The sequence below is a fragment of the Mustelus asterias genome, chromosome 3 (genome assembly GCF_964213995.1).
Source record: "Mustelus asterias chromosome 3, sMusAst1.hap1.1, whole genome shotgun sequence".
NCBI lineage: Eukaryota > Metazoa > Chordata > Chondrichthyes > Carcharhiniformes > Triakidae > Mustelus > Mustelus asterias.
In genome coordinates, this window is record NC_135803.1 from 99,196,692 (window position 1) to 99,223,640 (window position 26,949).

The following is a 26,949-nucleotide window of genomic DNA, read 5'->3' on the forward strand; positions in this document are numbered from 1 at the left end:
TATATAGTGTCACCCATGTCTTCCAGTCGGCCCAGCGCTCTGCATAGCTAATGAATTGCTTTTGAAGTTGTAGTCACTGCTGTTATGCAGACGAGTGTGGCAGACATCTTGCGGCAATGTTCAGGCCCTGCCAGGGGCAGGCAACACTGGCAAACTGGGCCTGAAAATCCCAGTGCTGGCTGCTATCCTGTCGCTGGCCGTCTTCGCAGATGCAAGATTGGGGCCGGTAGTGCTACTGCCCCCAGGTCGTGGGGAGCTGAACGTTAAAAGCATTGCTGAGAGCAATCAAAGAAGGCCGACTCCCGTTTTCTGAAAGTCCGTGAAAGACGCTACAAAAATTGAGTTCCTTCTGCCTCAGCATTGTATCAAAATGGTCATTTTTACAATTTCCTATGTGTATTGGCTTTGGTAATGCAGGCACTGCCTTCTCGAGTGTATTTAATGTGCACCATGCAATTGCACACACGAGTGAAGAGGATCCTCTGACTGTTGCCAACTGCCAGCCTATCTCTGCGTTCTGCAGATACTTCTGATGTCCAGCTCCCCACACCCCATAATCACGGGGGCTCACGGTCAATTGCATGCCTCACAATGCATGGACATCTGGCCCCCGCTGTCCCACCCACCACCCAGACCGATCGGGCTCCCTTCCCCCGATCCAATCACAACTGCAGAGTGGCAACAGGCCCTCCTCTCCCTCCTAGTCCGATTGCAGAGTGCACAGCAGACACCCTCCCCCCTGATCCGATCGAGTCGCCCCTTCATGTCCCACCCCCATATGCCCCACCCCATGGGCCCCACCTCCTGGCACTGCCCGCTGGGCATTGCCCAGATGCCAGGCTGGTAGTGCCAGGGTGCCAATCTGGCACTGCCCAAGGGCCACCACCCTTGCCCTCGGCTTCCCCAGGGGGCATCAATGGCTTCCAGTTCCACTGGCGAGGCCAACAGGACTGTTCCCCATTCGTGGGGAGCATGTGTTTTCCTCGCCGGAGAGAACCTCTCCCGGTGAGGCCATAAAGGTAAGTGAGCCCAGGCTTGCTAACCACATGTGAATTAACATTTAAATATGGTTAAATAAATTAATCAGCCTCATGCCTATTTCCATGAGAGGCTGACTGCTCCGGAAATCCGATTCTCATAAAATTGCGAGAGCTGAGAAATCGGGCGCGATTCTGATTTCTCGGCTTTCGCACAATTGGGCCAGTGGGCCGATGAATGGCAGATGGAGTTTAATTTAGATAAATACAAGGTGATGCATTTTTGTAGATCGAACCAGGGCAGGACTTACTCAGTTAACGGTTGGGGAGAGTTACAGAACAAAGAGATCTCAGGGTACAGGTTCATAACTCCTTGAAAGTGGAGTCACAGGTGACAGAGTGGTGAAGAAGGCATTCAGCATGCTTAGTTTCATTGGTCAGAACATTGAACACAGGAGTTGGGTTGTCTTGTTGAAGTTGTGCAAGACATTGGTAAGGCCACACTTGGAATACTGTGTATAATTCTGGTCACCCTATTATAGAAAGGATATTATTAAACTAGAAAGAGTGCAGTAAGGATTTACTAGGATGCTACTGGGACTTGACGGTTTGAGATATAAGGAGAGGCTGGATAGACTGGGATTTTTTCCCTGGAGCGTAGGAGGCTTAGAGGTGATCGTATAGAGTCTATAAAATAATGAGGGACAATCAGCTAGATAGTCAACATCTTTTCCAAAGGTAGGGGAGTCTAAAACTAGAGGGCATAGGTTTAAGGTGAGAGGGGAGAGATACAAAAGGGTCCAGAGGGGTAATTTTTTTACTCAGAAGGTGGTGAGTGTCTGGAACGAGCTACCAGAGGTAGTAGTAGAGGCGGGTACAATTTTGTCTTTTAAAAAGCATTTAGACAGTTACATGGGTAAGATAGCTATAGAGGAATATGGGCCAAATGTAGGCAATTGGGAATGGCACAGCGGTAAAAACTGGGCAACATGGACAAGTTGGGTTGACTGGTCGCTTTGCATGCTGTAAACTTCTTTGACTCTATGAACAGACCCTTACAATTGTTAATAAATGGAATTGCTGCTGGCTCTCTGAAATCTATTATCGTGTATTGTCAAAACATAATGGAAAAATAAAATATCTGGGGAAAACTGGGTTCCATGAAAATCTGTAATGGCTTTTTCAAATTCCAGAGATGCCATCTCCCCTACAGCAACGTAAATAAATATCACAGCTTTGCATTTAAAGTAATTGCTCTTTTATGTTTGGTTAAGTTCTTCTTGATGGAAAGAAAAATGAACAAGGGACAAAAACAAAGTTGTTATTAATGTATAGCCCATACATCACCTACAGCCCCCGCCACACCCTAAGAGAATCAATGTGTCATGTACATTACTTTTCTATTACCTCAGTGCTGCCTATTCACTATCTGCGGCTCAGGCAGTTTCATCATCATCTGATACTCAATCACTTTAAAGACCCAGGTTCTCCCCTTCCTCTCCTCTTCCTGTTGGTTCAAAGGAAATGTTGTTCCACTTTAATTTCTCTGCCACCGGCTATGCCAGTCTAGATAGCAAATGTCAGTGATAAGCTATTGGGCAGCACGTTGGCACAGTTGTTAGTGCTGCTACCTCACAGCACCAGGGTTCGATTCCGGCCTTGGGTGACTGTGTGGAGTTTACACGTTCTCCCTGTGTCCACGTGGGTTTCCTCCAGGTGCTCTGGTTTCCTCCCACAGTCCAGTGCGGGTTAGGTGGATTAGCCATGGTAAATGTGCAGGGTTACAAGGGTAGGGTGGAGGGGAGGACCTGGAATGCTCTGTCTGAGAGTCGCTGCAGACTCGATGGGCCCGATTTTACTATCGCGTTGTGCGCATTTTTGGGCGTGCAAACTTGGTAAAGTCGGGCGTGGGGTGAGTAGCATGATCCGTGCCTGTCTCTGCGCCGGTTCCCCCTTTACCAAGGCCCGAAAATGGCTGCGATCGGGACCACGCCTGCATTTGCATGCATTTAAATTGACTTAATGGGCTGCACGCCCAACTTTACAGGCACTTCCCCCTTTACAACCATGTTCGCCCATCCAGAATTGGCACAAAACAGACATGCCCCATAGAAGTCTGATTCGGGCGCTCCAGTTAGTGAGGAGCCAAGCATCCGAAGACTCTCTGCTTGAGGTTGGTGGAGTGGGGGGGGATTAGGGTAGATCTCACTGAAGGGGAAGGGGGGTCCGCTGCCACTCTGCCTGAGATCAGTGGAGGGGAAGGGGAGGTCCGCTGCCACTCTGCCTTAGATCGGAGGGGGGAAAGGGGGGAGGGACCTGCGATCGGTTTGGGTGGCGGAGGGGGTGGGGGGACAAGGGGGTCGTAATGTTGTGGAGGTGGGGCAATGTCTGTGAGGGCCAGGGGGAGGCATTATCTGGTCCGGGAGAGATGTGGCAGGGGAGCAGCATTGTATCATTTCTTTTCTCTGCGTGCGCAGTTGCAGGCGCCGATCGGAGCTGCTGGGTTTCGGGCGCATTAAGCCCCGCCCACAGACTTCTGTAGCGCGAATCGGAATCACTGATATTTTTTCAGGCAGAGTGCGTATGGGGGCACCTGAGAACGGGTCTAAAGGTCGGATCTGAAATCTCCCAATTTCAAGTCCGCCCAGCACTTGGAATCAAAATGGTAAAATAGGGCCTTGGGCGGATACCTCTTTCTGCACTGCAGGGATTCCATGCTATGGCTCTATTCGACTTGGCGGGGCACCTTTGCAGTTGATCCCAACACTGCCTTTACCCAAAGTCTACATTTGCATTTTTCAGTGGTGCTATTTGGGTATAGTACACCTGGCTTACTTCCCTCCCCCCTGTTCATGAATATTTAGGCCCAATTGAAACCCTTCAACATGGATCAGTTAACATAGTTTAGAGTGGGGATCAAATTCCCATGTATTCTTAAAGGTGCTGTTACACTGGCTAGAGGTAAGCTCATTTACTGGCAGTCTCACCTCGCAGTCACAGGAATGTGGGTTCAAGCCCACAATCCAGGCTGCCATTTCAGCGCAGTACCGAGTGAGTGCAACACTGTCCATAAGACCATAGGAGCAGAAGTAGGCGATTCAGCGCATCGTCGGATCCAAGGTCCTATCACATAGAACCAAGGCCTATCCAGGGACTTTCCAATGAAGAACTTTTAAAGCATAGTCATCATCTTACTGCAGGAAAATCCAGGAGTAAATTCACACATGGCAAAGTCCCACACCAACAAGATGATAATTGATTGGATCATTTGTTTCTAACACTCTTGGAGCACACATTCAGTCTTGTGCTGAAGTGATAATGTCCTTCTCTACCTGGCTTTGATATAAGATTTTTATATGAAGGTTTATAATTCTATGTAAATCAGGCAAAGAGTTAAACACTTTAGATGATTTTTCAAAAAGAGGAGTAAAGTCAGAGTTCTTTCACCATCAGAAATATTTTACATGTTTAAATATGTATGAAGGTTGCTGCCTCTGGATCAACTGACGAAGGAGCAGTGAGCGCTCTGAAAGCTAGTGGCGTTTGCTACCAAATAAACCTGTTGGACTTTAACCTGGTGTTGTGAGACCTCTTACTTCGTTTGGGACACAGTCCCTTTCAGTTTGGGGTCTGAAGTTAGATCAAGAAAGCCCCTGATGACAGGTATAAAAGTCTCACCTCTTTGTATTGTAGTACAAAGGTCTGGCACATATAGGGTTAATGTGAGACTGAGTGCGGTACAGCCTGCAGAGTGATGCAAGAAAACACATGACCCAAAAGCACATGACCCACACCTAGGGGTCAGTCTGATGTTGGACAGAGACCTGTGTTCTTGACCTTTTGGCTAAGATTAAGCAACAGATCAAGCCCAAGATGGGGTGCAAGCTCTCTTGAAGTTAGATTAAATTGAAATTCAAATTTGGTTTTTGGAGCAAACAGGGAATGGACTTGGGTTGGCCCGATCCAAAGCATTGGCTTTGTAATTTTAATGATGGAGTAAAAATTTTTTTAAAACCTGTGCACAAAAGCCAGTTCTTATCTTGAATGCTTTACTCTATGTATATGTACATGGCTCTTGGAGTTAGTAAATACACAGTTAACTTATTCAATACTATGAAAACTTAATTAAGACATACCGAATAGCATCCAACAGCCTCCAACATGTATCAGTGTGAAATTTAATGAGCTTTGGGATGATGCATAACCCAACAGGCACAGATTGGCAGCACAAAGCTCTGCGTAATACAGGAGTCAACTGGTAATCTTGCTCACAGATGCCAGAGATCGGCCACTCTGGGAAAAGGAATGACCCAGTAATCCAGTGCAGCTGTTTTCCAGAGCCGAAGGGTTGACTAGATTCATTTTGCATCTATTGTGTGCAACGGCTTGGATGCTAACTTGGGCTGCAAAAAATGACATGCCAATTGCTTTGATATAAAAAATCTCAAAACAATCTGAAAATATTTTTGGATATCATCTTTCTTCCTATTCCAATAACCCACCTTCTCCTGCCCATCCCCCTCTGTTACATTTGTCACTGAATTCTGAGGCATGTGACTAAATGAAACAAGGATTCAGAACAAACCACAGGCTTCATTCCCAGTGCACCGCTACTTGCAAAGAGAAACATCAGCTCCTGAAGCCATCTGCTCGGAAAATAATAATACAACATCACGAACATTAAATCAAATGGTCTCTAAAACCCGAGTCCACACTGGGCTTGCAATTATTCTTTACTCAATCACGGGATGTGAGCACCGCTGGCAAGGCCAACACTTATTGACCATCCCTAATAGCCCTTCGAAAGGGCTTACATGGTGCCAGGGACGTTTATTTCTTATTTCTATTCCCTACAATATGTGGCAAGATATTGATGGGAGCTATTCTGTGCGGGGGAGGATACTCAGGTACAGGCATGTCTGCCATCACATCTCCACACCCAGCCCACCTTTACCCCACTGACCAAACCCAAAGCGACACATTCAAAAGGGCAAATTACTGTGGATGCTGGAATCGGAAACAAAAATAGAAAATGCTGGAAAATCTCAGCAGGTCTGACAGCATCTGTGGAGAGAGAACAGAGCCAACGTTTCGAGTCTGGATGACCCTTCGTCAGAGCAAAAGACCGCCTGCTACTCCATTTGCTCTGATGCCCAGAGACAAGTCATAGAATCATAGAAACCCTACAGTGCAGAAGGAGACCATTCGGCCCATCAAGCCTGCACCGACAACAAACCCACCCAGGCCTTATTCCCATAACCCCATATTATAACCCGCTAATCCCTCTAACCTATGCATCCCGAGACACTAAGGGGCAACTTAGCATGGCCAATCCACCTAACCTATACATCTTTGGACTGTGGGAGGAAACCGGAGCATCCAGGGGAAACCCACACATACACGGAGAGAATGTGCAAACTCCACACAGACAGTGACCCAAGCTGGGAATCAAGCCCAGGTCTCTGGAGCTGTGAAGCAGCAGTGCTAACCACTGTGCTGCCATGCCAGAAATTCTAACCAATCTTACTAATCACCCAAGGAAGGAAGAAAAGAAGGGAAAAGAAGAAAGTAATTAAAGAACAATAGATAGCAGGAATGAGTTGCAGACTGGAATTTAATTGAGGAGATTACATATGGTGTAATGGATGCCCAGGGAGTGAACAACTTAATTGAAACCAATCAATGAGTTTGGATGATTTATTCAATAAAATGACAATAAAGGGAGTAGAACTAGAGAGGTTTACATTGCTGAAGCAGGTCATTGAGCATGTTATTTATGCTGTTTTTTTTACGACACTAATCCCAAATAATCTCATTGGCCTGATGTCTGCTTAAACTCTTAATCTTCTACTGTTCCAAATGCTTATCCAATTGTCCCATAAAAGGTGCAATAGTCTTTGCTTTATCCTATCACAGTGTTCCTTACTCCAACAAAATTTCTCCTAACCTCCCTCACTCAGTGATAACAGCGCATTGAAGAACCCTCAATACTGATTTCCTATCCGGAACTCTCTACTCCTCAATGCAAATCCTGTTTACAGGCAGATTTGCTCAAATGTCTCCTTCTCCCTATATAAAAAACAATTTCCCAACAATGTGACAGTTCCCCCTCTGTTCCCCAACACAAGGATTCAGAACCAAAACGATCAAGTAAATCCTTTCTATTTAGATGTCATTATCCAAAATGAGTATTGCCTTCAATAAATCCAATAGGGAATTGAGGAGAAATGTTTTTACCTAGAGAGTTTTTAGAATGTGGGACATGCCACCACCAAGAGTTGGTGAGGCAAATGGCATAGATGCATTAAAGAGGAAGGTAACAAAGTATGGAGGAGGTCTTGTGACACAATGAGTACGATTGCTATCTCTGAGCCAGAAACTCCAGGTTTGGGTCCCGGATAACAGTCGAGGAAGGTGCTTCCATGACGCAGCCAAACAGGTTGACTATCAACCTGCAAATCTTTCCAATACACTCCATTAGCAGGCAGTGAAGCAGGACAGATTCCTGGGCAACCATGAATTGGCAGAATGTTGGAACTTTTATTGTCACTATCCGTAGCTCCAGACTGCAACATGCATGTACAACATGGTGCCACAGCAAATCAGACTCTACTGCCAGCTCAGTGCGAGGGAGAAAGGAATTTGGAAAGTTTGAAAGGATGGAATGAAGTTGGATAGGAATGGGCTCATATGGAAAATAAAATCAGGCATATTGGGCAAGATGCTCTGTTGCTCTGGAGTTGACAATTATTATATCAGATCAGTTATGATCTCATTGAATGGCGGAGCAGACTCGATGGGTTCAATGGACTACTTCTGCTCCTACATCTTATAAGATAAGAGGTGACACTGCACTGTCTTCAGAGGTCCTGGGCAAATGCACACACCTTTAGACACTCACTAGCTTTATCTCAAATTAAGGATCCTAAGGGTTTCCCACAATTAACATGTAGGTTGGTAATGTAGGGGGGATGGTCCTGGCCGTTTGTAATGTGTGGTTACAAAGAATGCCAGGGTCTTTGGGAATCGGTAAGGTTGTATGGGATGCCAGTGTTTTGGCCATGGCAGGGATATTTGGAACAACTGGTCCAAAAGAAGTGGGAGAATAATGATGGGAAAATGGCAACAATCTGAGGAAGAGGGCAAAGTTCTGGAGTGAGAGAGAGGGGGGAAGGTCTCCTGGGGTGTGTGAACAGTAAGAGAGTGCGCTGAATGTGGCTATGGTATTAGGACAGATTTGGACACTGTATTAGGACACTGCCTTAGCAGTGTGGGAGAATTTTCAGTCAGGGTTTGGGATTCAAGGATTGAAGTTGGATATCTTCTCAGCTCGCGATGACGTAGAGTCACAGATATAGTGGGAGCTAGAAGTGAGGTCACTCTTTTCGAGCGGAACCTGGTCAAATGGGGGAATGATTGACATCAGATGTGAATTGGGAGGAGACAAAGGTTACAATACAATCATGGTGGAAGGCAAAACAAGGAAGGTGTCACCGCTATGGGCTGCACCAACATGGATGGAACTTAAAAGCTGCTGCTTCTTATGAAAGAAAATCTCAATTAGCAATGTTGCTTGGCGGACGTCAAGGCACTACTGTGATAGCGTGGCCCCTTAATGGAGGCGTTCCCTGAGGGCTCTGTGGTCAGGCAGACCCTGTAGTATGTCAAGGTGGGAAGCTGAGCCAATCGAGAAAGATCAGCAGTTAGAGCCAGGGAGGAGTTGTGCACTGTCGCATAGTTATTCTGTCAAACCCTATTTGTATATATCATTACTTATATTAGTGAAAGAAATGGAGGATTCTCATCATTACAGATAACTGCCCCACACACCCTGACATTGCTGACCTCGAGGGCATAAAGGTGACATTTTGACTGCCCAACACCATGACCAAGCTCCAGCCAATGGATCAGGAGGTAATTAGGAACCTGGAAACCCACTATGGATGGCAGCTGAACTCTCAGGTTATCAAGGCCATTGATATGGAGCAGCTCAATCCAGTAGAGGGGGCGGCACAGTGGTGAGCACTGCTGCCTCACAGTGCCAGAGACCTGGGTTCAATTCCCGGCTTGGGTCACTGCCTGTGTGGAGTTTGCACATTCTCCCCGTATCTGCGTGGGTTTCCTCCGGGTGCTCCAGTTTCTTCCACAGTCCAAAGATGTGCAGGTTAAGTGGATTGGCCCTTAGTGTTAGGGAGACTAGCTAGGATAAATGCATGGGGTTATGGAGATGTGGCCTGGGTGGGATTGTTGTCAGTGCAGACTCGATGGGCCAATCGGCCTCCTTCTGCACTGTAGGACTCTATGATGCTAATTATACTTGAGGCCAAGTTCCTGATGAAGAAGGTATGGAAGATGCTAATGGAAGCCACAATTGCCATTTGCCTCTACCACACTGGGTTCAGGCAGGTTAAGCACGCACAGGCCTCAAGATTGAAGATGAGCAGGGCAAGGTCAACCAACCCAATGGTGGAGCACGTTTTGCTCGGTTGCAGGAAGTTGGCATCCAGCAGAGACAACCATGGAAATAGATGCAAAGGTGGACAGTGCTGTACAATGTACCATGGAACTGAGTAAGAAGTTTTAACAACACCAGGTTAAAGTCCAACAGGTTTATTTGGTAGCAAAAGCCACACAAGCTTTCGGAGCCTTAAGCCCCTTCCTCAGGAGAGTGGAAATTCTGTTCACAAACAGGGCATATAAAGGCACAAACTCAATTTACATGAACAATGGTTGGAATGCGAATACTTACAGCTAATCAAGTCTTTAAGATACAAACAATGTGAGTAGAGAGAGCATCAAGACAGGCTAAAGAGATGTGTATTGTCTCCAGACAGGACAGCCAGTGAGACTCTGCAGGTCCAGGCAAGCTGTGGGGATTACAAATAGTGTGACATGAACCCAATATCCCGGTTGAGGCCGTCCTCATGTGTGCGGAACTTGGCTATCAGTTTCTGCTCAGCGACTCTGCACCATCGTGTGTTGTGAAGGCCGCCTTGGAGAACGCTTATCCGAATATCAGAGGCCAAATGCCCGTGACCGCTGAAGTGCTCCCCAACAGGAAGAGAACAGTCTTGCCTGGTGATTGTCGAGTGGTGTTCATTCATCCATTGTCGCAGCGTCTGCATGGTTTCCCCAATGTACCATGCCTCGGGACATCCTTTCCTGCAACGTGTCAGGTAGACAATGTTGGCCGAGTTGCAAGAGTATGTACCGTGTACCTGGTGGATGGTGTTCTCACGTGAAATGATGGCATCTGTGTCGATTGAAGAGGTTGCTGTGGCAAGGTTGTGTGGTGTCGTGGTCACTGTTCTCCTGAAGGCTGGGTAGTTTGCTACGGACAATGGTCTGTTTGAGGTTGTGCGGTTGTTTGAAGGCCAGAAGTGAGGGTGTGGGGATGGCCTTGGCGAGATGTTCGTCTTCATCAATGACATGTTGAAGGCTCCGGAGGAGATGCCGTAGCTTTTCCGCTCCGGGGAAGTACTGGACAATGAAGGGTACTCTGTCCACCGTGTCCCGTGTTTGTCTTCTGAGGAAGTTGGACACCGTGGAACTGACACATGATGCAATCATAGATGCACTGCGTTCTTCAACCGAGCAGCCTGAGAAGGTCAATGACCCTGAAGAGTCTAAATGACCTCCCCCTCCAACTCCATGCTCATCCCCTGGAGCTCACCCACCTGTTCCCTTAGCTGATGCTGCAAAGGCCGTAGAGATGGTCCAGTATTTCGCTCTGCAGCATCCGGGTACCTGTTTGACTGCATTGACAACATGGTGATCTGTATCATGCATGTCCATGCATGTCCAAAAGCAGTAGATTAAGTGGGAAAGAAATTGTGGAGCTTTTCCATCTCCCTACATTGCTCAATGTAACACTTTGGCCTTTCACAAGGTCAGGCCATTGTAAGGTGTGAACAAACTGAATAAAGATTGTTCACACATTTACAGCTTTAGCGTGCTTTCACCTGACATTTGAATCTTTTGTTTTTGACACAGACTTCATTTGTAGGGCATATCGAGTTACATCGAGACATATTCTTATGGGAATGGAGTCTCCTTGGTTAACACAAAGCGCCGCTTAACACTAATTCCTGGGCAGATCTCCTGGGTTTCGATTCATTGGGCTTTGTTGTACTAAAAAACATCTGGAAAGGCAAGGGAAAGTCATAATGAACAAGCGACATTGAGAACTAGCCTAAATGTTGCTGCTTAGCCTTGCCTCTCTGTATAATTTTCCCCAGGAGACCAGTTAACTTTTGAGGGATAAAGCTTTCGACAGCGACGGCCCTGGTATCGCTCAACTACCTACTGAACTGCTGGGGATTGAGATTACATTTGCAAGTCATGACTGAATAATCAACTGGAGACTGAGAACAGGAATATAATTGTAACTCCTTGTGATTTAAACACCGTGTGGTACAGCCAGATGAACTGTTCACTTACTGCTGGACTGATTGTTGCCAAACTCTTTGCAAGTGCTTGCAACGTGCCTGTGTAGTGACAACCCTCCATCAGCCCTACTGAGCATGGAGTATATCTGCCCAGCTGGGTTACAGAGGTAGCACGGATACTTTAGGTTTTCAATGTTAGGTCTGGTGTTCAATCCTCATTTGAACATGCTCAAAATGGCTAAATCTGAGCGAGGTCAAGAGAATCGGATATCCACATGAAAGCATTGACCCTACTGAGAAAGGGATGAGGTATTTTTGCATTGCCCAACTTTCTGCTTTCGAACAGCAAAATGTCAGCATGGTTACTAGATGTTAGCATGCTCACTTCATAAGAACATATGAACCAAATTAGGCCATTCAGCCCCTCAAGCTCTTCTACCATTCACTGAGATCAAGGCTGAGTTGCGATCTAACTCTGCAGATCCAGATAGAAAATAGAAATAGGCCATTCAGCCCCTCGAGCCTGGAATATGATTATGACCGATCCTTTGTCACAACATCACACTCTCGCTCTCTCCTCATACCCTTTGATGCATTTACTGTCTCGAATTCTATCCATTTTCTTCTTAAATATATTCAGTGACTTGGCCTCCACAGCCCTCTATGTTAAAGAATTCCACAGTTCACCACCATGTGTGTGAAGAATTTCTCCTCATCTCAGTCCAAAATGGCTAACCTTTTATGTTGAGACTGTGACCCTTTGTTCTAGAACCCCAGCCAGAGGAAACAACATGCCTGCATCCAATCCGTCCAGCCCTGTCAGAATTTTATACGTCTTAATGCGATCCCTTCACATTATTCTAAATTCCAGTGAATACAGGCTCAGTCAACTCAATCTCACCTCATACCACAATGCTGCCATATCAGGAATCATTCTGGTGAACCTTCACTGCACTTCCTCTATGGCAATATATTCTTTCTTAGGTAAGAAGACCAAAGCTGCACATAGTACTCCAGGTGTCATCTCACCAAGGCCCTCTACAGCTGCAGTAAGACATCCTTGCTCCTGTATTCAAATCCTCTTGCAATGAAGGCTAACATGTCATTTGCCTTCCTAACTGCTTGCTTCACCTGCATGCTTGCTTTCAATGATTAGTGTACAAGGACATCCAGTTCCCTTTGCACATCGACATTTCCCAATCTATCACCATTTAAATCATACTCTGCTATTCTGTTTCTCCATCTGAAGCGGATAACTTCACATTTATTCCTGTCATACTACAACTGCCATGTATTTTCCCACTCACTCAACTTGTCTAAATCACCTTGAAGCCTCTTAACATCCTCTTCACCACTCACATTCCCAACAAGCTTCATGTCATCAACAAACTTGGAAATATTACATTTGGTTCCTTCATCTAAATTATTGATGTACATTGTGAATAGCTGATCTCTGTGGTACCCCACTAGACACCATCTGCCACTGCGAAAAAGACCCATTTATTCCTACTCACTATTTCTTGTCCACCAACTAAATCTTGATCTTGTGCTTTAATTTTGCACACTAATCTCTTATGTGGAACTTTATCAAAAGCTTTTTGAAAATCCAAATACACTACATCTACCGGCTGTCCCTTATCTATTCTGCCAGTTATATCCTCAAAAAACTCCAATAGGTTTGTCAAACATGATTTCCCTTTCATAAATCCATGTTGACCTTGTCTAATCCCATGTCTTGTTATCACATCCTTTATAATAGACTCTAGCATTTTCCCTACTACTGATGTTAGGCTAACTGGTCTGGAATTCCTTGTTTTCTCCCTCCCTCACGTTTTAAATAGCAGTGTTACATTTACCACCCTTCAATCTGCCAGGACTCTTCTAGAATCTACAGATTTCTGGAAAGTGACACCCAATGCACCCACTATTTCTAGGGCCACATCCTTTAGTACCCTGGCATGTAGATTATCAGGCTCTAGGGATTTATTGACTTACAGTCCCATTAATTTCTCCAGCATTATTTTTTTACTAATACTAATTTCCTTCAGTTCCTCATCCTCACTAAACCCTTGATTCCTTGGCATTTCTATGAAGTTATTTGTGTCTTCCTCTGTGAAGACAGAATTAAAATAGTTGTTTAATTGCTCTGCCATTTCCTTGTTCTCTATTATAAATTCTCCCATTTTGGACAATAAGGGACCTACCGTTGTCTTCACTAATATTTTTACATACTTACAAAAGCTTTTACAGTCCACTTTTATGTTCCTTGTAAGTTTACTCTCGTACTCAGTTTGTTCCCTCTTAATCAATCCCTTCATCCTCCTTTGCTGAATTCTGAACTGCTTCCAATCCTCGGGCATGCTATTTTTTCTAACAACTCTATGTGCTTCCTCTTTGAATCAAATACAATCCTTAATTTCTTTTGTTAGCCATGGTTGTGCTGCTTTTTCTGTTGTGTTTTTGTATCACAAAGGAACGTATAACTGTTGCATTTGCTCCTTAAATATTAGTCTATTCACCATCATGTCTTTTAATTAAGTTCCCCAATCTATCATAGCCAAAACACTACTCATACCTTCGGAGTTTCCTTTAGTTCGATTTAGGATGCTAGTCTCAGATTGGACTACTTCACTTTACATCCTACTGATGATTTCCATTATGTTATGGTCACTCTTCCCTAAAGGACCCCGCACAACAAGATTATTAATTAACCCCTTCTCATTGCACAATACCAAATCTAGGATAACATGTTCCCTAGTTTGTTCCTCAACGACTGGTCTAAAAAAACCATCTTGTACACGCTCCAGGAATTCACTCGTCATAGCATTATTGCTCATTTGTTTGCTCAGTCTATATGCAGATTAAAGTCACCCATGTTAACTGCAGCACCCTTGCTACATGCATCTCTAATTAAAAGCAAAATACTGCAGGTGCTGGAATCTGAAACAAAAACAGAAAATGCTGGAAAATCTCACCAGGTCTGACAGCGTCTGTGGAGAGAGAACAGAGTGAATGTTTCGGGTCTGGATGAACCTTCATCAAAGCTGAGAGCAAAGAGAATCAGCAGAGATTTATAGTATTGGGGGAGAAGGGGGTGCAGAATTGGATAAAGGGAATGTAAATTAGGATACAGAAGGCTGAGAAGGTGCTAAGAGTGTCTATTAAGTGATCAGAATGCGAGAATGGCGGAACACAGGTACAGATTGTTAAAGGACTGCCTGAGGAATGTGGCAGTTGCAGTCCTTTATAAGTCCAATATAAGGGCAAGGCATTACAGGAGCCAACAAGGGTTGGACGTGAGCCAAAAGAAAAGTGGTAAAGCAGGAAGAAAAGGGGACATGCCCTCTCTCTGTCCGACCCCAAAAACCTAACGCTAACCCTAACCAGTCCCCCCAACCCCATCTCCCTCCACATTTTTACAGGCAACCAAAGAGGAATTGGGTGGTTTGAACACCCATGGCCCAATTGAGGCCCATAAGTGGGTAATTAATAACCAATTTGGGGTGTCATTCCACCCTCCCCCACTCTCTGATAACAGGCAGTAAGAGAGAGAGAGATCTGAGCTCAATGTGTAGCCTGGCAGGTTTAAGTCCATGGGCAACTGGTCAATGAACTGTAGGGTGGAGTGGGGTGGAGGGGGGCTCCTCCTTCCTGGGCGGTGGAGTGGGGTGGAGGGGGGCTCCTCCTTCCTGGGCACTGAGTCAATCGGAGGCCTCCACCGCCTCTACCCCGCTGTTTGGCCTCCCCATTTCCATTCCCTTTTCCCACCCTGTCCAACATGTCCCACCCCCACTTCACCTCATTGGGGCATATCAGCCTGGCACCAGTCAGATTTCAAACTTACCTGAATGTCCAGGCTCTTCACCACATGCCATTTCCTTGGCTTACCTGTAGTACCACCGCTCCTGCTTGGCGTTGCCAGTGTGCAGAGATGCTGCTCTCTAATTGGCCAACAGCTCTAAGTGTTGGACAGCCTGGAGACAGATGAAAGCCCCATCTGATAATAATCAAAGCTGGCTATGCGGAGGCGAGCCCACCTCCTCCCTGAAATTTAAACTGGGGAGCAGGGAGCCTGCCCTCTGTGTAAAATCCAGCCCTTGGATTTCAGTAATCTTTCTGCTAAATCGACACTCCATTCCCTCCAAGGCAAATACCCTCCCTGCGCTATGATGCCCAGAATTGCTCACAATACTCTGGGTGTGATCCATGTATAACTGAAGCACAACTTCGACCCCCTAGTACTCTGGTCCTTTAGGTAAAAGGACAGCACTGCATAAGAACTGCACTGCACTGCGGCACGGTAGCACAGTGGTTAGCACTGCTGCTTCACAGCTCCAGGGACCTGGGTTCAATTCCCGGCTTGGGTCACTGTCTGTGTGGAGTTTGCACATTCTCCTCGTGTCTGTGTGGGTTTCCTCCGGGTGCTCCGGTTTCCTCCCACAGTCCAAAGATGTGCGGGTTAGGTTGATTGGCCATGCTAAAAAATTGCCCCTTAGTGTCCTGAGATGTGTAGGTTAGAGGGATTAGCGGGTAAATGTGTAGGGATATGGGGGCAGGGCCTGGGTGGGATTGTGGTCGGTGCAGACTCGATGGGCTGAATGGCCTGTTTCTGCACTGTAGGGTTTCTATGATTTCTATGATAAGCCTTTTTGATCTTTTCCAATAGCTGTCCATGACATTTTAATGATAAATGTCCACAGACTCCTAAGCCTCTTTGCATATCCGCTATTTCTAGCTCTTCGCCAGTGTCAGAAGGTTGTGTGTTCAACCACCACTCTGCAGTCTTGACTCCAAAAACAAGGCTGTCTTTCCAGCGCTGTTCCGAGGGAGTAATGTACTGACAGAGGTGCCAGGCCTTGGGTAAAACATTCAAACAAGGCCCTGTGTGCCCTTCCGGTGAATGTAAAAAATCCCAAGGCAGTATTTGGAGGAAGAGCTGAGGAGTTCTCTGTATTGGCCAGGCCAATCCTTATTCTGTTATGTGCATTACTGAAAGTTTGTTTGTTTACTTATTTATTTATTGGTGTCACAAGTAGACTTACATTTAAACTGCAATGAGGTTACTGTGAAAATCCTCCAGTTGCCACACTCCGGCGCCTGTTCGGGTACACTGAGGGAGAATTTAGCATGGCCAATCCACCTAACCAGCATGTCTTTCTGTGGGAGGAAACCGGAGCACCCGGAGGAAACCCACGCAGACACAGAGAGAATGTGCAAACTCCACACAGACAGTGAGCCAAGCCGGGAATCGAACCTGGGTCCTTGGCACTGTGAGGCAGCAGTGCTAACCACTGTGTCACCATGCCGCCCGGATATGGATCATTGTGAAGAAGGGAAAGGGTTAATGTTTTTTTGTACTCAATGTATTTTGTACCTAAAAGGTTGAACTTTGTACCTGGAATGTGTCACAAACATAATCCTTCCTTATGGCCAGTCTCCCCTTTGTTTATTTTGCTCCTGGTAGTAGTATAAGCCATTTGTTCATGTCTTTCATCTTTAACTTTTAGTAGTGTAAGTCATTTGTTCATGGTTCCCTCACTTGTTTATATCATTCTGATAAAACAGACAGTTAAATATAGATGTTGGGTTGTAAGTCTTACTTTTCCCGTAGGCTTATGTATGATTTAAACAAAGGAAGCAGCTACCAAATGGTAGAGTGCGAGAATGGCCGTTTGAAGGAGGACTCCCACTGGGACAGCTGCAATCGCCCACAGTCACTTCAAAGGAAAAGCTGCGGGAAGAGCGGGGGACCAGAGGTTGCATCTTGACTACAACTACCAGGAGAATTGTGCTTTATGACCCAAGGATACTAGATAGTCTCTAACCATGATCCAGAGACTATCAGAAGCTGTTAAAGGAATTATAATTTATGATCAAGGACTGTTAACTGGACTTTGCTTCATGACTTGTATTGGGAACCCTGATGTATAAATGTCCACACTTCTTGTGTTCAGAGAGAACTTTGGCTTCCGCTTTCAAGGGGTCAGGTTCTCTCGCAAGCTTGTGAGAATAAAGCCTTACTGTATTTTGACTCAGACTAGCCTCAGAGGTATTTTTACCAACTTCATTTGGTGCCGAAACCCAGGAGACCCCCGGGATCTGTTTGCGGGGACTCTGTTTGCGGGCTCAGGTTGAATGGCCACAACCTGGGCACTGGAATAGAGTTCTGAACCTAATAGGCTGAGTCAAACTACAGTGGGGTAATCATATGTGATGAGAGAGTGTGAGAGTGAAAGATGTCTGAACTGAACATATACGGACAAGGAGGCATTCGTCTTTTACACCCAGACTTAGACCAAAAGTTAAGAGGGGAAATCCCCCACGCTGAGGCCAGGATTTTGAAGTGGGTATAAAGACTGGAGAAAAGTTGCCTGAGGTGTGATGTTCAGACGTGAGTGAGAAAGAAACTGTCTGTGTGAGAGAGAGACTGTCTAAGTGCTCACCGGAGTAGAAGCCGGCTTAATAGTGTAAGCGGTGGTACGGAGGGATTTGATTGCCCCTGACAAGTATCACCGGACTCCAATAAGAGCAGCCTAGGAGTGGGAGAGTGAAAAAGGGGAGTAGAAGACTCCAGGTGGTGAATATAAAACTTATCTATATTATGGCGGAATCACAAGGACAGTGGGGGCCCCCGGGCTCCCTGATAAATGAATATATGTCTGAGAGGGATAAACTTATTAAACAGATGAGAAAAGGGGGGTTGGACCTGTTTCACCTGCTAGACCAACAACGGAAATGGTTGGAAAAAGAAAAGAAAGACAGAACTAAGAAAATTGGAGTTCTCTTGGTTCACCAATTAACCGGATTAATTGAACAGTCTCAGTCTCGGGTAAGAACTGGGCTGACGACAAAACAAAAATCAAATTGTTGGAATCACGCGTTAGAGAATTAGAAAAGAGGAACCAAAGTTTGGAGGACCCCGGCTGGGGATCCTTGCCTCCCTATAGGATGGCCATAAAATCCACAGCACCCGTAGGAGAATCATAGAAATCATAGAAACCCTACAGTGCGGAAGGAGGCCATTCGGCCCATCGAGTCTGCACTGACCACAATCCCACCCAGGCCCTACCCCCACATATTTTACCCACTAATCCCTCTAACCGACGCATCTCAGGTCTCTAAGGGGCAATTTTTAACCTGGCCAATCAACCTAACCCGCACATCTTTTGGACTGTGGGAGGAAACCGGAGCACCCGGAGGAAACCCATGCAGACACGAGGAGAATGTGCAAACTCCACACAGACAGTGACCCAAGCTGGGAATCGAACCCAGGTCCCTGGAGCTGTGAAGCAGCAGTGCTAACCACTGTGCTACCGTGCCGCCCCTTCGACCCCGATGAGGAAGAGGTCTATGATCTTGCTCCTATAACTCGGGGCGGGACATTACAGGACCCCACTGCCCGATACCACCCCTTTACCCCAGGAGAAAGACAACAAGTTTTGGCTTCCCTGGGAAAGCTCCAGCCTCGGAGTAACAATAGCAAATTTTGGGCAGAACTGGATACCATTTGGGTTGGACACCAGTTACACTTGCGGGATATACACCAGTTGGTACGGGCCGCTTGCCCACAGGATAAGTGGAGACTAATGGGTGACGGAGCGGGCCAGGTTAACGCCGCCGACCAAGCTCGGTTGGATTACCGAGGCGGAAGGTGGACGTACGCGACAGCGACAAACGCCGAGATCGAGGCAATGATTGAACCATTTACTCGGTTTAAGGCGGTTTAAGTCCAACGAGCCTTGGGCAACGCACCAACCAACTGATCCAGAATTACCAATACTAAACAACAAAGGGGTGAAGGAGCCTCTGAATTTGGGGAGCGACTCTTTAGAGTATACCAAGAATGTTCAGGAGTGCCCGACACGGCCCGAACAGATAGAGCCTTTTTACAAGCATTTAAAGATGGACTGTCGCCAGCTCACCAAAAAATCCTTAAAATGGGAATTCTCAGTACCCGGGGATATGATGAGTTAGTAGAATGGGCATCCGGAATTAAAGACGAATCAGATGAAAAACCCTACCCACGAATAAAACAGGAAACTGTTAGTGCAAATGGTAAAGGAATTAAACCAAATAAAACATGCCACAATTGTGGAAAGCCAGGCCACTTTGTCAGAGATTGTAGGGCTCCGAAGGGGGGTAGAAGGAAGGGCCTTACCTGCCAATTTTGCAGTAAGGATGGCACACAGAGGCCACTTGTTGGAGCAAACAAACATGGACGTCCTAGTCAGGCTTCCCCCGCCGTCACGGAAGGGGTCAACTGACAAGGGGCAGCCACGAGTTTGGGTAAGGAGGGTAGAATCTACGTGTCTGCACTAGTAGGGGGCCAACAATGTGAAATGCTGGTGGACACGGAAGCCTCCATATCTATCACTGACCTACCCTTAACCATCACTAATAAAATGATTTATGTCAGAGGAATTAACGGACAGAAGACCTCTGCCTACTTAAGTGAAACCACCCTAGTAGAAATTAATAACCTGTATATCCCTATGCGATTTTATGTATGTAAACATAATTAGAATCATAGAAACCCTACAGTGCAGAAGGAGGCCATTCGGCCCATCGAGTCTGCACCGACCACTATCCCACCCAGGCCCTATCCCCACATATTTTACCTGCTAATCCCTCTAACCTACACATCCCAGGACTCTAAGGGGCAATTTTTTAACCTGGCCAATCAACCTAACCCGCACATCTTTGGACTGTGGGAGGAAACCGGAGCACCCGGAGGAAACCCACGCAGACACGAGGAGAATGTGCAAACTCCACACAGACAGTGACCCGAGCCGGGAATCGAACCCAGGACCCTGGAGCTGTGAAGCAGCAGTGCTAACCACTGTGCTACTGTGGATAATGAAGGAACTATTATGGGAAATGACCTGATGAAGGAATATGAAGTTTTAATAGATTGTGGGAAGGGCAAATTAATTTGGCCCCGTCCTGACGGGAGAAAGGACAGGGTAGGAACCTATGGAAACTATTTAGGAATCGTCCATGTCTGTAATAGGACGCGACTGGCAGTTAGAAGATAATGGATTTGGCGCCATCTGCGCCTCTGTCCCAGGGGTCTGGGCAAAAACTAAACTGGATACCGGGCTAATTAAGATTGACCCCATAATAGTGGAAGGTCCGGAGCATAAACTTCACCGACAATATCCGATTAAGCCCGAAGCCCAGAAGGCGGTTGAGGAAATTGTGAAGGGATTGGTGGAGAGGGGGATCCTGCGGGAGGCTACTAGTACCACTAACTCCCCTACTTGGCCCGTGTCCAAACCGGATGGGAGTTACCGATTAACCATTGATTATACCGCTTTAAATAAAGTAACTCCTAAACTACATCCCATCGTGGCCAGCCCCTCCACTATCCTAAACGGATTGTCACCATCCCATGAGATTTTTACGGTATTAGACATTGCCAATGGGTTTTGGTCCATCCCGTTGGGTTTTGATTCACAGGATAAATTTGCTTTTACAGTAGGTGATAAGCAGTATACATGGACTTGGCTCCCTCAGGGATTCCATAACAGCCTGGCCATATTTCACCGAGTAATGAGTAAGGTACTGGAACAAGTGGAGCTCCCGGAAGGGAGCACAATTTTACAGTATGTAGATGACATCTTGATAGCCTCTGAAACTAAAGTGGGACATCAGACAGCATTATATTCGGTCTTGAAGCACTTAGAAGATCAAGGATTAAAGGTAAACCCAAAAAAGGCCCAAATAGGAAAACTACAGGTATTATATTTGGGACATTTAATATCCAAAGGGACCAATGAAATGCCCATAGACAGGAAAACGGCGATGCAACAAATGCCGAGGCCAGTAACTGTCCGAGGGGTAAGAAAGGTTTTAGGATTGTTTAATTACAGCCGCAACTTCATACCAGAATATGCCAAATTAGTTGAGCCAATCCAAAGGCTATAAAAAGGGGGGAAACCTGCTTTGGAAGCTGTGGAGCGGGGATTAGAACAGGTCTTCCTGTAAATATAGTAAATATAGTAAATTAAAGGTAGGATTCATGTTGGCTCCGGGGCTTGGGTTACCAGATGCTAGTAAGGATTTCCATATCTATTGTAACAATGAAGGAGGATTTTATTCGGCGGTAGTGACCCACGTCCATGGGGATAAACAGCGGCCGGTGGCTAATTATTCCACCGCGGAGGGCCCCGTAGTAACCGGGTTACCCAGATGTATAGCCGCATTGGATTGTGCAGCTTGGGCAGTACAAGTCAGTGAGCCCATTGTAATGATGGGAAATATAGTCTTGCACACCAAACACCTTAGTGGAAATGTTAAACACGGGGAAATTACGGTCTGTCTCAAATATGAGAAGGGCGAAGTGGGAGGCAGTACTTCTTCCCCCCACTAAGTCCATCATCATCGTACGAGACATGAGAGAGAACCCCGCCGAAGGAATGTTGGGTGAAGGGAAACCACACACGTGCGGCAACGTAGATGAGGAGATAGAGGAAAACAGAATAAAGGATGTGCCCTTGGAGGCACCGGAGGAGACCCTGTTTGTGGATGGGTCACGGAAGTATGTAGACGGGTCACCGCGAACGGGATGGGTGGTGGTAAACATGAGCTTACAAGTGGTCTGAGCAGGAAGGGTAGAGGGAGGTATGTCAGCACAAGTGGCCGAATTGGTAGCCCTGACCCAGGCTTTTACTGAGGCGGCGGGGAGAAGAGTCAACGTTTACACCGACAGTAGATATGCATTTGGAATTGTGCATGACTATATGACTGTTTGGGGAAGAAGGGGATTCGTTACAACGGGGGGCACTCCAGTTAAGCATGGACAGATAATCGAAGCCTTATTGGATTCCAGTGAGCTCCCATTGGAAGCCGCGGTATTGAAGGTAAAGGCACACCAAAAGGAACCAGATAAGCAAAGCCCTGAATGGTATATTTTTAAGGGAAACCAGGCGGCCGACAAAACGGCACAATCAGCTTTAGAAACAGAAGTGCAAGCCGTGTCGGCTGTCTCGGTTGAAGTTGAACCCCCGATAGATATCTCACAGCTACATGCTGACACACCTGAAGAAGAGCACGTAAGGTGGAAAGCTCAAGGAGCTACGCCTGATGAAAAGGGTGTATGGAGACTACATGATAGAGTTCTAGCGCCAGAATGCATCCAGCACACCCTGATGCGGTTACATCATGGACTGGCACATGTGGGAAGGGATGCCATGACGACCAGTATAGGGAAAGAGTGGTGGTGGAAAGGAATGGGACAGGACATTGCACGATATTGTCATCGGTGTGTAACCTGTGCCCAGTATAATCCAGGGAGGCCTGTAAAAATCAGGATCGGGCACCAGCCTCGCCCTAAGGGTCCCTGGGAACATCTACAAATTGATTTCACAGGACCACTTCCTCAGTCGCACGGGAAAACCGACTGCTTGGTGATAATTGACCAGTTCACCAGATGGGTAGAAGCGTTCCCGACTAAAAATTGTTCAGCCACTACTGTGGCAAGAATATTAGCTGAGGAAGTTATCCCAAGGTGGGGGGTACCATTACAAATAGACTCTGATCAGGGCACCCACTTCACAGGAAGGGTAGTAAAAACCATTTGTCAACTAATGGGGATAAAACAGAAATTTCATATACCCTACCATCCTCAAAGTTCGGGAATGGTGGAGCGTATGAATAGAACACTCAAGACCTCCCTAGCTAAGGCCATGCAGGATTCAGGAAAGGGATGGACCGAGGTGTTACCCATTATATTAATGAAGCTCAGAGCCACTACGAATCGAACCACTGGGTTGACACCATATGAGTTAATGACCGGAAGGGCTATGCAACTGCCCGAGTCCATTATTACCGGTGGGGCGGATGTAGGCCCATTACGGGATAGAATTAGACGATATGTTTTAGAATTAAGCGCCCAACTGAAGGATATGCGAAAAGCAGTAAGGGAAAACCAAGTAGCGAAGGATGAGCAAAATGAGCTAGAACAGACCCCTGAGGTACCCCCGGCGGGCAGCAAGGTTATGGTGAAGACGTTACCTGGGAAACCTGGGTTCACCCCCAAATGGAATGGCCCCTATGAGGTCATAATTAGTGGCGATACTTGTGCCTGCGTGGATATGCAGGGCAGGGGTGTCTGGAAACATTGGACTCAATTAAAAGAATATACCGGTGCCAAATGCAAAAAATTATGTAATGTGCTCAATTCACAGATACGCGAGACGGTTGACCTCCAAGCAAACTGAACGGGTTCGCAGGCAGTGGCGCGCGGGCGGTATAGCCTTTGGACCATTGTATAATGGTCGCGCAGGTTATTAGTTAAGTGATAGGATGATTTTCTTGCTGCTTCTCACAACCTTTGCTCTGCTAGTTGCGGAGGGGAAGTATAGGTGGAGTTGTGTAGACTTGGGGGCAGAGCATCGCAAGCATCTCTGTAACGATGAGTCTGTCTATTGTAACCTTCCGACACATGGAATAGGTCCCTGGGAGGTTACCCGTAGGGACCACTGCTCGGGATTTCTTAACCATACCATGTTGCCAACTCTGTTGGAGGGGGAAGGTGATTGGGGTCTCCCATGCAATGTAACTTGATGTATCTGGAATTTTCGGTGTTTGGCTGAGGGACTGGGATCAACCTGTACCCGGCATCAGCGGAAGGCTCGGGAGGATGAGTACATCAACATGAGATTTGGCCGATCCAAGCGCTCATTGTACCAATCCTCTAAAATCAGGCCCCATCCTGTGAACATTTTCATGTATATGTCTCACTTGTGTGCATTACAGTCAAATTTGAGCAAGTGCTGGGTCTGCTCACACATTCCCACGCACGGAGGAAAGGGGGGAAGTCCTTTATTCCCTATCCCTTTGTCAACTCTGGAAATGGTGGAGTGGGTTTTGAATCAGAATGGAACCCAGAACGGGACAAGGAAAGTGGCATTTAAAACCCCATCAGGTACTACTATGCAAGGTACTTTCAATGTCAGCGACAGCGATGCTGTTTTGGGGTTTGGAGGCGGAGGATGCACTCTATCAGCCTTTACGAACCATTACCAGCCTAGCTTCGTTGTGGAAAATCAACAAGGGGGATCTATCTGCCTGGTAAGAAATGGAACCATACCTGTGGGCCGTAGCTACTGTACCCAGCAGATTAATGTCACCAGTGGTGCCTGGCTTTTGGTGCAACAGATTACAATCCATTGCCCCACTGCTGATGTCCTGGTCAGCCTCTCCTCGACTTATATGAACAGCATGACTGCATATAATGGTACCTATTTTGTATGCGGAAACAATGCCTACCCATGGCTTCCTTGGGATTGGGCAGGATCATGTTATTTGGCATATGTGGTGCCTTATATTCACCATTACACTGATTTACGAGACCACCCCGAGATACAGTTGCTTAGGACTAAGCGAGCCATTACTGAGACAGAACGGTTCTTCATGATAGCTTTCCCACTTTATGGGACAGCAAAAGCAGCTCAGGAACTTATACATATGGCCTCGACCTTAGAGAGAGTTGCGAATGAAACTAGAGACGGATTTGAGGAGGTGAGCACTGCCATCTCTGAAGTATCAGCTGAAGTTGTAGCTATCCGGACTGTTGCTTTACAGAACCGATTGGCACTCGATTATGTGTTGGCTTCTCAGGGAGGAACGTGCGCTATAATTGGATCTGAATGCTGCACATATATCCCAGATGGTTCGGAAAATATAATTCGTTTGGCAGATCATATCAAACAAGTGGCGATGACAATACAAGGTGAAGGGAACCAATATCATAATTATAACCCTCCTGGATGGCTGGGGCAATGGTTTGGGTCGTGGGGATCATACTTGTATTAATTGTCATTGTTATCGCATGTTGTATTCATATGGCATTATTGAACGCTTGTTGTAAAACGGTAACAGCCCGGATTATGCCAAGTGCAAGTGTGCAGGCAGAAAGGGCAGACTTCCTGACGAAGGGGGTCGGCCCATATGCTGGTAACATTTGGCTCTAAATTGGTCATGGGGCCATGTTTGCACTTGGCCTCTGACCAAAAGGGAGGATTGAAGAAGGAAAGGGTTAATGTTTTTTTGTACTCAATGCATTTTGTACCTAAAAGGTTGAACTTTGTACCTGGAATGTGTCACAAACATAATCCTTCCTTATGGCTAGTCTCCCCTTTGTTTATATTGCTCCTGGTCGTAGTATAAGCCATTTGTTCATGTCTTTCATCTTTCACTTTTAGTAGTATAAGCCATTTGTTCATGGTTCCCTCGCTTGTTTATATCATTCTGATAAAACAGACAGTTAAATATAAATGTTGGGTTGTAAGTCTTACTTTTCCCATAGGCTTGTGTATGATTTAAACAAAGGAAGCAGCTACCAAATGGTAGAGTGCGAGAATGGCCGTTTGAAGGAGGACTCCCACTGGGACAGCTGCAATCGCACACAGTCACTTCAAAGGAAAAGCCACGGGAAGAGCAGGGGACCAGAGGTTGCATCTTGACTACAACTACCAGGAAGAATTGTGCTTTATGACCCAAGGATACCAGATACACTCTGGTTTATGGTTAGAGACTATCAGAAGCTGTTAAAGGAACTATAATTTATGATCAAGGACTGTTAACTGGACTTTGCTTCATGACTTGTATTGGGAACCCTGATGTATAAATGTCCACGCTTCTTGTGTTCAGGGAGAACTTTGGCTTCCGCTTTCAAGGGGTCAGGTTCTCCCGCAAGCTTGTGAGAATAAAGCCTTACTGTATTTTGACTCAGACTAGCCTCAGAGGTATTTTAACCGACTTCAATTGTGACGTGTGGGACCTTGTTACATCCAAATTGCTTGCTGCATTTTCCACAGTATTACAGTGACCACTTTTCAAAAAATTCTTTATTGGCGGCCAAGCAAATTTGGACATGCTAAGATGGTAAAAGGCGCTATATAAATACAAATCTGCCTTTCTTTCTATTTCCTTCAAGATAATTGGATAATGGAAGAGGACAGTTGTGGGGGCATTCACACAAGGCCTCTGAGTGCCACTCACACAAAGTCACCTTTTTGACCTGTGTCACTGCAAGTGAAGGCCTCCAAGGGCCAATGTACGAGACAGGGCAGGAGCGGGTGGGACAGAGAAAGAAACGTGAGTCCAACACAAGAGAAATAATCCAATCACGATTCTGAGCCACAAATGATTGTTGATCAAAATTAATTGTTGAGGTATTGGTTTAACATGCCTGAAACAAGCCATGATTAGCTTGCAATATGCATTAATTAATTGCTGCTTGAGAGTAAACTGCATACTGGCACTAAACAAGGTACAGAAACTGGAGTAAAATCAAATTAAAGACTTCTTGGTCCCGCTGTGAACTTCATTCCATCGCAATTCACCTGTGAGACTGATATGGAGGCAGCTTGATCTGCCAAAGAAAGGAACTCGCATTTTTATAATGCATCTCAAATCCTTTGGGCATCCCCTAATAGCTTAGCAGCTAATTAATTATTTTTGTGTATTATTATTGCTTTGGAGGCAAATGTTTGTTGTTTCTTCTGGCCCACTCTGTGTTGCATGTGTAGCAGGCTCCAGAGATGGACTTACAATGAAACACACCATGCCTAGACACA